Here is a 15,103-nt window from a genome sequence, read left to right as displayed (position 1 = left end):
TTTATTATTCTTATGATTTTTCTCAATTTACCCTTCATCTTATAAATCCTCATTTTTGGTCCCTATAGAATGTCGTCTTTAAGAAGCCACCATCATCACCAACGTTCATCTGGTTCACGCGATCGCCGCTTGGCTGCTAGGATCACAAAAGAATTTGTTGCTGCAATGCCCACAATTGTCACGCAGATCCAGAGCCTTAACTCCAACGGTTCAGCCACCTCAACCGCACCAAATAACCATGACTTCCGTAACTTTTTGAGCACCAAACCACCATCTTTCCATGGTGAGGAAAATGCCACTGCTTTGCTGCAATGGTTCGAGTAAATGGAAAATATCTTTATCCACTGCGAATGTCCGAATGCCAAACGGACCAAGTTTGCTTCTAGACGTGTTGAGATTCTAGCTGTCATTTGGTGGAATGCCCTGAGGTACAACCAAAGGTCTGATTTGTTTGTGTCTAAGCCTTGGGAAGAACATAAAGAAGCGATGAAGAAAGATATTATCCCGGAACACGAACTGCAAAGATTGGAGGCTGAATTCTGGGAACTTAAACAGTTTGGTGGGGATAACTCCACTTACTCTAACTGGTTTCGCGAGCTTAGCCGTATTATGCCCCATTTGGTAACCCCAGAGACTCGCGGTATTCAGAAGTACATTCGTGGTCTTCCAATCAAATTCTGTGATGCCGTGATGAGTTGTGACCCGTTAACCATTGGTGAGACGATGGACCTAGTTGTCTCTCTCACCGATAGTCATGTTCAGGATGGAGCCTTGTCTCGCAAGGATTCCAAGCCTAATCCCGACAAGACCGAAACCGGCTCATCATCTGATGCTAAAGCTGAACCCAAACCTGTTTCCAACAACAACAACCACCGCAACAACAACCACAACAACAAGCGTAAAGCCTATGCCGTTAACCAACCCAATAACCAACCTCCTCATAACCAAACCAAACTGCCCTGAACAAAAAGACTTACTTGGGTCCTGATCCCTATGTGCCAAGTGTAACTTTCATCACTCTGTCTAAACCCCTTTCCGACTATGTACCTAATGCAATCATTATGGCCACCTTGCTAACACTTGCCAGATCCCGCCTAATGCACTAGCCACCCCACGCGCTCAACCCGGCGCTCCTATTACCCGTGCTTGCTATCATTGTGGAGACCCAAATCATCTTCGTAATACGTGTCCTCAACTTATCCATGCCCATCAAGCCCAAGCTATGACTACACCCTACTACTTGAGCCATGCTCACCAAGTTCAAACCCAACCACCTCATCTCCTTCAAGCTCTTCCTATAAATCCAGGTCAACCGTACTTAACCCAACTTTATCAGATCCTACATCCGCAAGCTCAAGTGTACCAAGCCTACTCTACTAAAGCCCCTGTTATGAAAGCTCAACCCATTCAAGCTATTCCAAGACAATCTACCTCAACTGCTCCTAATCCTATGAATGTAACTCCTCCTGTTGCCTCAAGTCACGTCAATTAAGCTACTAAACAATCATGAAGACCTTTGCCTTTCCCTTTATATATCTTAATTTATTTTGTCTTTTTTTCTTAATTACGTATTGTAACGCCTCTTTATAGCCTTATATTATTTCTATATTTGGACTATTTATCTTTTATCTTACGAATGAAGTTTCTTTTGTTTAAATAGATTGTTTATTAAAGTCTACTTTTATCTTATTTTCTTACCTTCATTAACCTTAATTGTTAATAAGTGATGTCTTCTTCAAATACTTATATTCTTGAGATGTCTTGGAAATTACCTTGCTTTAGTAAAATTCCATTGTAACTTTTGTAATCGTTTTGCACATTTATTTTCTGACTAAAACTACTTAAAACTTTTGTTTTCTTCAAAATCATGTTTTACTCAAATGTTTTATAACCCACACAATGGGACGAGTTATGTGGACCATCCGACGATCTAAGTAATTATGGATGCATACATAATTACCAAAGTCCTCACATGGAAATCATGATCCGAATAGTTGTGTGTCATAATGAAGAACCAGAAGTAGTTGAGATAACGATACAAATGTAAAGATGATAAGGACATGGTGGATACGCCGTTGGTACATCCTATAAATAAGTGTCCTTATCGGACATTTGGAGCGTTACTTCAATTATCTAAAGTTCTGTATTATGTATTTTTTTTTATTTATTTAACAATGTTGTTATACTATTCCTTAATTTCGGGACGAAATTCCCTAAAGTATGGGAGAATGTAACAACTTGGGTTTTCGAACTTATACTTTTACCCGAATCGGTTCGAAGTTCGGGTTATTTTTATTAAAAATATTCCACATTTATTGAGTTATATTTATTTTTTATTAATATTTAATTATTTATAATTAAACCTTTAATGTTTATACGCTTTTGGCCCAAATTATTTATTTTTAACTTTTTGTGTCCATTCCTAAACTCCAGGGATCAAATTGTAAATATATTATAACCCATTTCGTTATTTGGATATCCGTTTACCAAACCCTACCCATATTCATATTTCTTGAACCCGAATTTAACAATTACTTGGACAACAATGTTCGTTTATTTGTGGTAATTGATGCATATCACCTATTATTAACAATTTCTGCCCTAACCGACGATCTATACAAGTTAATAATACCAAATTGTGATCTGTTTCCATAATAACCAAACCGACATTTGTATTATCCCTAGAACACGAAATCGTTTGTTATATTTCAATTAATTTACATGATACAATCCTTATATACTAGCCGACATTGGCCCATATGTAATTAGGTTAACTTGATCTATAAACTGCTCGTTCGTAACCTATAGCGCCGATCCTTGTTTTGCTTTTGTTCACCTACTTCTGATCATATTTAGAGGTAAATAAACACATAGTTATGATCGCGGTACTTTGTTCTTCATTAACCCTATGGTTAATTTGATCAAGTATAACGGACTTTATGAATTTGATTTATAGGGTTTGATTATTCAAACTGGTTGTTTCTAGTTGTGTATTTAAATAATGGAAATCAACTAATAGCTACACGTCGCTGTAGCCCAGCTGGTTAATATGTTGGAGTTAGGGGCGGAGGTCGCGGGTTCGACCCCCTGCACCCCGTTTTTTTGGGATTTTTATTTTATTAATTCTGTTTAAGTGATTAAATATTATATTAATTATAATAACTAATTAAAAACCATTTTAATGTAAGTTGTCACAGCCCCCGACCCCTATATCCGGGGAGGGAAGTCGTGAACATTGATTCGTGGTATCAGTGTTTATTAAATTATTTTGCAGCGGAATATTTTTATCAGAACCGTAGTTAGAAAAAATGATCAAAGTTAAAACACCATGATTATTATTTTTATAAACTGAAAATTTAGTCCATTTTGATACAAACATAAACTTTATAGGGATAAACCCTAATTTACAAAACACGTTTCTTTATTCTGGTGACAATCCACTTATTTAAGCTGAAAGCCCGCATGCATCATCCTTTTGTCTCTAACAAGTCACCAGAAACATGTTTAAAATATTTGATCAGGCTCGAGCTCGGCCCGTTTAACTTACATAGATCTCGAGCTCAAGTTCGGCTCGTTTCGAGCTCAATTTCCAAAGCTCGGCTCGTTAGTAGATTTTCAAGCTCGACTTCGGCTCGGGCTCGGCTCGTTTACCATATATAAGTTATATTTAAATAATATAATTATTTTTATGTATTTATTTCTATTATAATTTTCTATATAAAGTAATATATATAATTTTGTTATTTTAATTTTTTTTTTATTACAATATATATATATATATATATATTAATAATTATTAAATATATATTTCAAAAAGTTATATAAATGGCAGGCTCGTTTAGGCTCGCGAGCCGGCTCGAGCTCGATAAGTGAAGCTCGGGCTCGGGCTCTTTTATTAAACGAGCTTACTTTTAGGCTCGGGCTTGAGCTTGATTAAGCTTGGCTCGTTGAATCTTTTTTCCGAGCCGATCTCGAGTAGCTCGCGAGCAGCTCGGCTCGTTTGCACCCCTAGCTGTTAAAGCCCCCGACCTCTATACCCTAGGAGGGAAGCCGTTAACATTGATTGGTGGTATAAGTGTTTGTTAAATTATTTTGTAGCGGAATATCTTTATCAGAACCGTAGTTAGGAAAAATGATCAGAGTTATAAAAACACCATGATTATTGTTATTATAAACTGAAAGTTTAATCTATTTTGATGCAAACATAAACTTTATAGGGATAAACCCTAATTTATAAAACACGTTTATTTATTCTATTGACAAACCACTTATTTAAGCTGAAAGCCCGCATGCATCATCCTTTTGTCTCTAACAAGTCACCTGAAACATGTTTAAAATATTTGATCAGCAAGAAATACTTGTGAGTACATTTATTCGTAAATGACACATTTTACAATTACATCATTAAGATGTTTTTACACATGTATGCTTACAAATTAATGAAAGGTACTTGTCACTCGACCGTATCTATGACTGTGGTCATATTACTTATTGGCTAACACTTTTCCAATAAGTAACGTGTAATAGCCAAGTAGGCAAGCCCTGTATACAAAACCCCACAATACTAGTAGTAATCATCCCGTAAGTCTACAAAGACTCACTGTAACGTATTTAAATACTTAAAAATATATTTGTAAACATTTAGACCATCTGTCATGAATTTTATAGGTTTTGAAATTATCATGGCAGTGTGGGAAAAACCGTTGTCTCACGCAAATGTGAGCGGTACAAAAACTCGAATGTCTCACCTTTGCAAGTTTACAATTAAAGAACGCCTCTTGGTATTAAGCACCTAGGATAAACACAATGTAGTATATCTAGATTAGTATAAAACCAATAATCATAACGATAATCACGAGATTAGAAACTTTACACGATGGCACAATGTCTTACCTTAATAGGCAAAGCTTTTGGATTTACGTATATAAGTTTCTTTTGATCGGATAGGATATCGCTACGACACTCGGGTATTATACCATCTTTCTTAAGAAATTTCAGAGAAAAAAAGAAGTTTGGGGTCAAGAATGAACGTCCCGTTTCTTCCCTATTTATAGGAAATTTTGGAGCCCGTCGCGATACGCGATGGGCATAAACAAAAGTCATCGCGTATCGCGAAGAATCTATAACATTGTCGAGTCAGCCGTAGGCATGCTACGTAGCATGCCACGTGGCATGCGACGTGCCCCATCTGCGTAACCTCCACGTCGCGATACACGATGTGTTACTTTAATAGCCCATCGCGTATCTTTACACCACAAAGTTTCTGGATAATGTTACACGTCATCGCATTACGCGATGAGGCTAATCCTAACATGTCGCGTATCGCGATGGAAGGATTATTAAAAATATTAACTTCCCGCAAAAAAAACTAAGGCGGCCCTTAAGCAGCTCGCGACGATGCACGCGTGTGCCATTAAAGTGCCACATTGCGCCCATCGCACTTCGCCTGAACCCGTTCGGGTTCGGGTTCGAGTGCTTCGCACCCTCCGCTAGGAATACTGGGTGTGATTTGTCTTATAAGAACATTAACATTTGAGTTTTCTTTCTTATAAAAAACTCACTAGTTTTATAATCTATCGATGTGGGACAAGAACTTACACTCCTATTTATACCATAGTGGAAGCCTCTCCTTTTCTTTCCTCCACCAATGTGGGATGGAATTTTCTTCTTTTATTTCCTTTACTTTTCCTTTAATTTATTTTGTGGTTTGTTATAAAAACCGACTTTGTAATACTCGTTTAATTCTCGTTTTCATTCACATATATACATAAAGGCATATATATATATATATATAAAGAAAATTATAACTTAAAAACAAAATGTTTCAATAAATATATAAATCAAGTAAACTGATTTTATAAAACTACAAATAATATTTACTAAGTTATGTTTTTATTAATTAAAATAATTGTTTTATACAATAAATCTTGGATATATAATATTAAATTATTATAATATTGTTTAACTGGTGTTCATAATAAATATCGTTCTTAGTGTATCCGTAACTCTCGTTTCTCATTAGGCTTTAACGTTCACGTGTGACTTTCCCCGCCTTCTCATTATCTTAATCGCTTTTGCTCGTTTTGAGGTGAGTACCACATTCCCCATATTTTACTCGTTTTCCACGTTTGGGGACATATGCGTAAATTATATTTCTCATATATATACTTATACACAAAACTGCAACTATTGGCTTATCCCATACTTGTTATGTGCTTATTTACTTTACATGAACCGCATTTAGAGAGGTCTAACATAATCTCAAAATAGTAAGATCATACGCCAGTCGTTATAGCTTTGTGCTTCTCGACATCTCATTTATACTTGCTCATTTGGTTAATTTGTTATACTCATTTGACTTGTTGCAATTACTTATTTTTATATATACTATATGTACATTTAAACTGGTGTGTTGCTCACTCAACCTTATGTTGACAAAACTATTTTATTTTCAACGCATATGCAGGTAATCGTGTGATGTGAAGTAGTTGAAGTTGGAAGATCACTTAAGGAATTATATTTGAGAAAACTTAATGAGAAAATTATTTTATGGTTATGTTTGTTTGATGCTTTAATTGTTTTTGGGATATTGTAACGAATATTCTATTTGAAATTATTAAATAGATATTGAAATCTATAATGTTGCATAATAGTGCATTGAGAGTTGTGGGCAATCAGTTCACGCCCCGACATTTCCGCCATAGGTTGGGGTGTGACAAAAAGTTTCAAAAGATATTCTCTTGTTTAGAGGAAGCTCCTGTTTAGAGGGAGTCAGATAATTAAAATTAAGAAAATTTTGAGAAATTGATCCGACCATTGAAATATGATAAAAAATTATCCTCACTGATTCTAGCACATGAAAAGAGTGGATCAAAAGCCAACAAGGTCATTGCTTTATGTGTAGATAAGTTTGACAAATAAGTAAGTATCACAGTGATGTAAACTTAAATTCCTACCTATGCCAGTGGTTACACTCTTATGAAGCGGTTGCCAACTCCATAAGTCATATCGATGAAGGAAAAAATGTTATTAGTCGGTCATACACGAGCCCGTTAGTGGCCGGTCACAATAAAATTATTTCTTGCTTTAAATTTAAATATTGTAATATAATAAATTATTAAAGCATAGAGACTGCAAAATGCTAAAAAAGTATTCAAAATCAACAACAAAAATGTTGATAATTTATCAAAGAAAATGGGTATATTAGAACTACGTGACGTAGGGAAAATAAGTAAGACCTGAACACCTTATATGAAGACATCTAAGTCCATGGTTCAACCTTTGAAATGTTTGAATTTTTATTTTGCAAAAAGTTCAAATAAGCTTAAAAATGTTTTGATCAATCATTAGGGGGTCGGAATCAATTCGGGGTGATACTGATGAACACAAACTATGCTTGAGGTATGATGGAGTTTGTAACATGTTGGATTAACAGGGGACCACATAATTATTGTGCCAAATTCATACCATATCGTATCATAGTGAAATCAAAACACTTGTTAAGTTTAAAGTGGACACATATATCTACAATCGACCTTGAGTTCTTGGCATAATAATATAAAAATAGAAGTGTGATCTAGGTCGTTATGGATAATGTGATTCCATGTCGAGATCTTTCTCACCAAAAATATGTGATGCATGAATTATGTAAATTTATAAATGAATATAATTAATATAATATTAATTTCTCTTTACTTCAAATTTTAATTTTATTTTTGTTGTTTATTTTTCTTTTGTTTTACTTACATCTTAATATCATCTTAATTTGTTTTATTTTTAATTTTAATTTTAATTTTATTTTTATCTTTTCTTTTATTTCTTATTTTTATTTTTATTTTTAATTTTTATATTTTATTGTTAATTTTATTTCTAAGTTTCATTTTATTTCTGTGTCTAGTTAAAAGGATTAATGTTTTCCAACTAGACCCTCTATGCAACAATTGTTAAGTGTTGACCCGACAGAATATATCTTGTATATATTTAAAGTGTTTGGATTTGGAGGGCAAATATTTTTCGCGGGTTTAAATTTGTAAATATTTTCATAGTTCGAGGGTTGAGAGTGTAAAATCGTTTATAACTCAAGATGTTTTGAGCCTATCGCGAGATAGGCTGACCCTATAAATAGGTCAAACCAAAATTCTCTTTCACTTTATTTAGAAAATCTTATCCACTCTCTCCCTGTTATTTTTTCTGTTTTCTCTCAAACACTCCACCTTCTTCTACAATATCCAAATCTGCTCCATAATCACACTTTAATCATCAACAAACATGGATTTGTTCCCCGTGGTAAAGCTTTTATGCTTTTGATTCATGATCTTGCGTTATGGACTCATGAACAGTTTCCGTCAAAACTGTTCATGTTCGATTGAGTCTCTTAGTGTTGATCTTTGTTAAATTTGACGTTATATTCTTATTGTCGATACCATTAGGACCCTATGTGTTGAGTTAATTATTTTTTGTTATAATTTGTGTAGTTTTTGTAATTATAGGGTTCTTAGGATATATTTGGGGTTTAAAACCCAGAAAAAGGGTTTGAATATGGATAAAGGCTGCCCAGATCTTCGTAATGGTTGAACATGAACCCAGAAAAACATTTGAGTGTTGAGTATATGATTTTATGGAAATTTGATGTGTGTATTCGAATAGAATGAATTTTGTATTTGAATGGCTGGTTGATTCGAATGGTCTGGCATATGTGAATGGGAATTCTAATAGAAGATGGTGTTGTGAAAATGTTAAATGACCGAATAGTTATTCGATTCGAATGAATATTTGATTCGAATGGCTATTCGATTCGAATAGATCAACCATGGAAATGGACAAGTATCATTTAATATAATGAAAGTTTGATTCAAAAGAACCATCTCAGAAAAATTTCTAAAGGACCATATATTCGAACGGCCATTCGATTAGAAGAGAAACTCAAAAAAGATTTTAAGGCATATGTAATCGAACCTCTATTCGATTAAAGAATCAGAAGTATAATAGACTAAAATCATTCTAATCGCTTAAGGATCTTATTCGAATCTAATGAAAATTACATTCGAATCGAATGATCATTCGATTCGAATTGAAAGATCATTCGATTCGAATTGAAAGATCATTCAATTCGAATGTTTTACACTTGTGAAATTTTGAACTAATTCAGATTAGATTAAACTTAATATTTCCTAAAAGAGTTATTCTCATTTGATTCAATTCGAATACTCATGCCTTAGACTATTCTGTCAAATGTTATAACCATTCGATTCAAATATCTAATACTTAGACAGTTTTCTGTCTTTTATGTCTAAGACATGTATATTACTTTGTATAGATTTATTTTAAGTTTAATTGACTTTAAGTCTATTCTTTGTATATAGTTGTTATCTTTTTACTCAATTATCAACACTAATGTACCTTTCGTGTCTTATAGGGTCATAATAGCTCTTGTTCCTTGGAAATCCCGAGAAAGAGAAAATATAAAGTGTTCATTTCAATGATAAAAGGATTGCATGAGTGTCCATTGCCATCTCTGCTGACCCTGAAGTTCATAGTTCATGGGTAGAGCAGTTCTGGACCAAAGCAAGATCTAAGAAAGGCTGTTCCAAGATCACATCAAAGGTAGATGGATTGACTGTAGTGGTTACTGGGGAAGTTATTTGACAGGCTTTACAAATCAACGACAATGCTAATGACCCATTCACAACTTTCATCAAGGAAGAAATTGCTGAGTTTTTCGAAGAGATTGGGTATGAGATGAAGTCGTCTACCTGTGAGAAGAGGTATATGACCATATATTGGAAGCTTCTCTTTCACATGGTTGCTAACTTCCTATCTTCACAAAGGGGTGGTTTTGACAAGCTCAATGCAGACCGGGTAGGAGTGATGCTGTGTTTGACTCAAAAAAGGAAGTAAAATTACTCAAGGGTGTTCTTTAAGTATATTCAAATGAACGTTCTTGCCAAGAATAGAAGAATGATGTATTCCATATTCATTCAGTTGATATTGGATTACCTGCTTCCAGACACTCCCAAGCCGGCGCACACTGATGAAGTTGATGAATAATAAAATGATGTTAAAGCATATGAGCCGTTCCATGTGAAGGTGATCCGACATTCTGCTATGAATGCTATTCTTGAGCCTTCTAGGAGAAGTACTCACAAGTATCAAGGTGAGGAGCCCGGGGCCAGATTTGGTCAGTTTGCCGAGATTGAGACTGACAGTGAGGAGACTGAAGTTGAGGAAGAAGGTGATGATGATGATGACCATGATGATGATAATGGTCATGATAGGGGTGATGATGAATAGGAGGAACATGATGAGCCTGTTGATGAACCGGCTGGTGAAACTGAGACAGAGCCGGAGGTGGATATTGTGGTTGAGCAGGTCAAAGAAGAAACATGATAAAAGCAACAGAAAAGCTGGTGAATCCTCCAAGAAGCCTACTGCTCGTGCTGATACTGAGGAAGAGGAGGAAGAAGGGACAAAACACCTAGCAAAACGCTTGAAGAAGGCCAAAGATTCCACGAAGTCTTCGCCTTCCAAATTACCTCACATCAAGGTACGATTTCCTTCGATTTCTGAGATGATGAGTCATTCCTTAGCCACACAAACCACCACACCACAGGCCACCACTTTACCTGACCCACACATAGGATTCCCTACCACCTTAGCCAAAACCATAGAAGCTCTTCAAGCCAAACAAATCAAGTTTACCAAAGCCCAAACCTCAACCTCACCAAAAACCAAATCCAAAACCAAGCTCAAGTCACCACCCAAACCCCAAGCCAAACCAAAGAACTGGATAATCCTAAAAACCAAATCCTAGCCTAAGAAACCTTCCTTTGGAGACGAACTCATCACCTCTCCTGAAACCTCACCAACCCGACTAGATGAGCCCATGCCATCTATGTTCGAAGACATCCCCATGACCACCCAAGCTGAAACCCTGACCTCAACTAGGACCACCGCACCCATTACCTCCCCAACCTACCAATTCACTTCACCTATTAGAGGCACAACATTCTGGTCCGTTACATTCACTTCATCCATTTAATCCCAAACCACCACATCCACCCTAGAAACCACAACCACATCAACCAGCCTACCCTTAGCGTTAATCACAACATTCCCGACCTTATCCCTAACCTTACCCATACCAACCACACCACACTCAACCATTTCAACTACACCTCCCTCAACCCATAAGAGCCCAGTCATAGCTGCCACTCCCATCTCAAGTGGGAAATCAAAGAAGTCGCTGGTGTTCTGAGATCCTGTGTGCTCGATAGGATTAAGTCATTGGAGGATGCGAATAAAATCGTGCCAAGAGAGAGCTCATGTTGATCAAGTTCATCAAAGTTCAATAAGCCATTAATCAAGAAGTCACTCGACAACGTGACGCCCTGGCTGATCAGTGGGCCATTTTGCAAGAACAATGCGATATGGATCAAGCGAAAATTACAAGTCAAAAAGAAATGATTGATCTGTTGTAGCAAAGAATCAATAATCAGCAAGAGTTGATTAACAACAACTCACTGTGAAATGCTGATCAACATGTTGGGTTGGAAAAGCTTGAATCAAGAGTTTCCAAGCTATAGACTGATCTTCCTTCTTCCTCGACTTTTGCAAGCAACATTAGAAGGGAACTTGATTCAACCCTTGATAAAGTTTGGATCGATTTTGAGCGTTTGGGCTCAAGAGTTGGTTTGTTGAAAGTTGGGACGAATAGGGATGTTGATCGTTTGATGGGTGAGGGTGTGAGGCTGTGTGATATGGTTGAGCAGCTGGAAGGAGAGATAGAAGAACAACGCGCTGAACAAAGGCGCGTGAATGAATCCTTGGTTGACCGATACCTTGCAATCATGGAGGTAATGTGGTTTACAGATGAGGACGTGGAAAATTTGAGGATGCATATAATAGAGACCTTTCGTGGTTTTCCCGTGTAGCTGAGCCAAGGGACCGAGCAGAGAAACCAACGAAAAACTGCCCTAGCTAATCTGGTCACTAATGCGAAAAGGGTTAGAGCTCAAGGAAGAATACATGGCTTCCTATACACGGGTGAACCTCCAAAGGATCCTGGTGAAGGTGGTTCTGGTGCAAAGGTTGTTGCTGATGAGCCTGCTGTTGTTGTTGGAACAATTGCCAGCATTGAACATGTGGTTACTACTGCTACTACAACCGAGCAGTTCAGTTCCACAAGTTCACCACTAGTTGCTCCCACAATGGTTGAGCAAGTTACTGCTGTGTTTACAACTACTATAGTTACTTATGTTCCACAACAATAAGAAGCACAAGGTGGTGGTGGAAATGATGGTGATGATGATGAGTCTAATGATGATGATGATTAGGAGGATGGTGACGAAAAGATTGATAATAATGATGACCACGAGTATGACAGTTTTGATGAACCTTATGGTGGTAATGATGGTAATGGTGATGATAGGGGTAGTGGTGATGCCACTAGCAATAAGGCGGGAGATGATGAACCGCCAAAGGAGGCTGAGAAAACACGTGAGACAGATGCTGCTGTCGAGGCTGAAATCGCCTCTTTATTTAACGTTTACTTTTTTTAGGAACCGACTCACCAGTTAAGAAATCCGTGGAAGAAAATAATGAAGACAGTGATGATGACATCAACTATTCTCCTAACCCAGAAAATCCGGTTAGAGAGAATGTGGAACCTAGTGTTGAATAACCCGTTGCTACTTCGGCCACCAAGCCCACTCGAAAGAAGTCTCGCAAAGGCATTAAATACTACTGTGTGGCAGTATGGCAAGCCAAAGATGGAGACCAAATCTCTTCCATGATTCATATCATATTCTCTACGCAACATGGCACAAAGATAGCAAAAGCTGGACTATTCGACGTGCTAATTGTGATCTAACTTACCTCACCTATGGAGACATGCACACCTTGTCTATTCTCGACATGAATTATTTCAGAAAAACCATAGCTCGAGATGATGAAAGAGACTCGGTGGAATCATGATTCAAGCAGGAACGGAAGACCGACTACCGAAGTTCAATGTCAATCCGGGTTGGTCGTACAAGTCAAAGAAAATCAACCCGTTCACAAACAAGTCGTCCAAGAGTCGAAGATATCCGATGCCAGAAAATCATGGAGAGCCAATCTTTCATGGCATGCCCTTTGACTATGACTTTATCTTTGACTTCATTGCTTGGGAGTTCGACAACGTTCATGGTGAAGTCATCATTCACTACGATCGCACTCACGAATTGCGGTTCTTTGATGAACATGAACTCGCAGGTTTTGGACTGAGCGACTGAAAGAAGCTTGTGGAGTCGCCATTATGTACGGTAGAAGATGTCCGTCGTGACAACACGGTAACCATCGTCTGAAAATTCAACAATTTAGTCCAATTACTTGTTGAAAATCAACCCATTTAAAAATCCAAACGATATCTTCAAGTACAAGTCCGAGTGTGAGTGGTGATGGAAGCCAATAAAAAAATACTAAAGACTAGAGGGAGATTGTAAGGCCCGTTTTCTAGTATTAGTCTTTGGTATTTGTAAAATGTATTTTGTTTATGTTTATGTTATCTTATGTATGTTTGGGCCATAGGCCATTTGCACTTAATCCCATTGGGCTATTTTGTAATGAAATGCATGTGCATGAGAACAAACACTATATAATGTGTGTGTATCTCATACACAGGAACAACTTTTGGCAAAACCTTATCCTTTAACTTACAAACTCTCTTTTCCCACTCTCAACCTTCATGGCAATAACAATCAAACAAGATCCGAGATCTCGATCCTAACTAGTTGTTTCCGCCAACTAGTGTAGAGGTTGATCCAAGACAACTAGTAATAGTTGTGTGTATTGTTAGATCCGGTCAAGGGAACTATAAATATTCTTATTTCAAAGGAACTTAAGTATTTGATTTGATTATTTATCTAAATATATTTATATATAAGTAGCTATTGTTTGATTGTCTGGCAAATATGAATGTGCACTCCCACTTAGTAACTTCAGAGTGATGGGGGTTAGTTGGGTTATATACTGAGCTTGGACATTGAAATTTGGATCAGGTTTGATTTAATATATGTATGAACACATATTCAAATCATATGAATTAGTAATAGTGAAATTTGCTCATGTCCTAGTGGCTGGTGGGTTCCATAATTTAGTTTTGTTTTTGTTTAGGATCCACTAGGATGCAGATTTTGAGTACTTTTGAAATATCCGGAAAATACCAATGACTTTATGGAAAGATATATATATATATATATAACAATATATGTATTTGATAATTGTGGATGGTCGGTGTATGCCAACACCCACCATTGCACTATTGGGTACATAGTGTGCATCATATGTAGCCTGCTGGTATGATGTTTCGGCTCGTGGGTATCATCCATGTGATACGACATATTTTATTGGCTTGCATACTTGCATCGTATCATCTTATATAATTTTTATTGTTATAAATAAATGTTTACTTAATTATTGTTGTTCCTTTACTTGAGCCTTTTATCCGTACTGGGCATTCGGCTCATTTTGTAAATCTTTTTCATAACAGGTTCACAGGTTACTCCGGGTGGGGTGTGAAGAGAGAAAAAAGAATTGAGCTCTAGGATTTGAATGTAAAATGCTAGATACTTTTGTAGTATACTCTAGTTCAGCTAGATTTGGCAATTATATAATATGTAATAAATAATTAACCCTAGGGCTCTGTACTGTTAACATTCAGTGGTGGAATGATGTTTTATGTTTTGAATACTATGATTTGTGACACGTCACCCCTCTGTGGGGTGGGGTGTTACAGCTATGGTATCAGAGCATAGGCTCTTTCCTGTAGAAAAATTTAACATTAGTAGTTAGGTAATATGAGGATTGGGTAGACGTATGGGTTAGGATTCCATCAATTTAAATATCCTTTTTCTAGCAATCATCTTTAAATTCTAAACCTCGTATCATTTCTTTTAGATGCCTCCTCGTCGTTAATCCCGTAAAACCGCTGGCAGGGCAAACCGTTTGAACACCGACTCTGCTTCGAACGAGACTCTCGTTGATCCAAACATCGTTACAGCTATTAACCAAGCTTTGGCCGGATTACTTCCTAACCTAGTTGCTCAAACAGTGGAGGCAGTTATTC

Source organism: Bidens hawaiensis, unplaced genomic scaffold, assembly GCF_021521415.1.
Source record: "Bidens hawaiensis isolate Kalapana, Puna unplaced genomic scaffold, B.hawaiensis_p1.1 tig00021644_1, whole genome shotgun sequence".
In the NCBI taxonomy this organism is placed as follows: Eukaryota; Viridiplantae; Streptophyta; class Magnoliopsida; order Asterales; family Asteraceae; genus Bidens; species Bidens hawaiensis.
The sequence above is the reverse complement of the archived record's forward strand: the minus strand, read 5'-3'. Positions refer to the sequence as shown.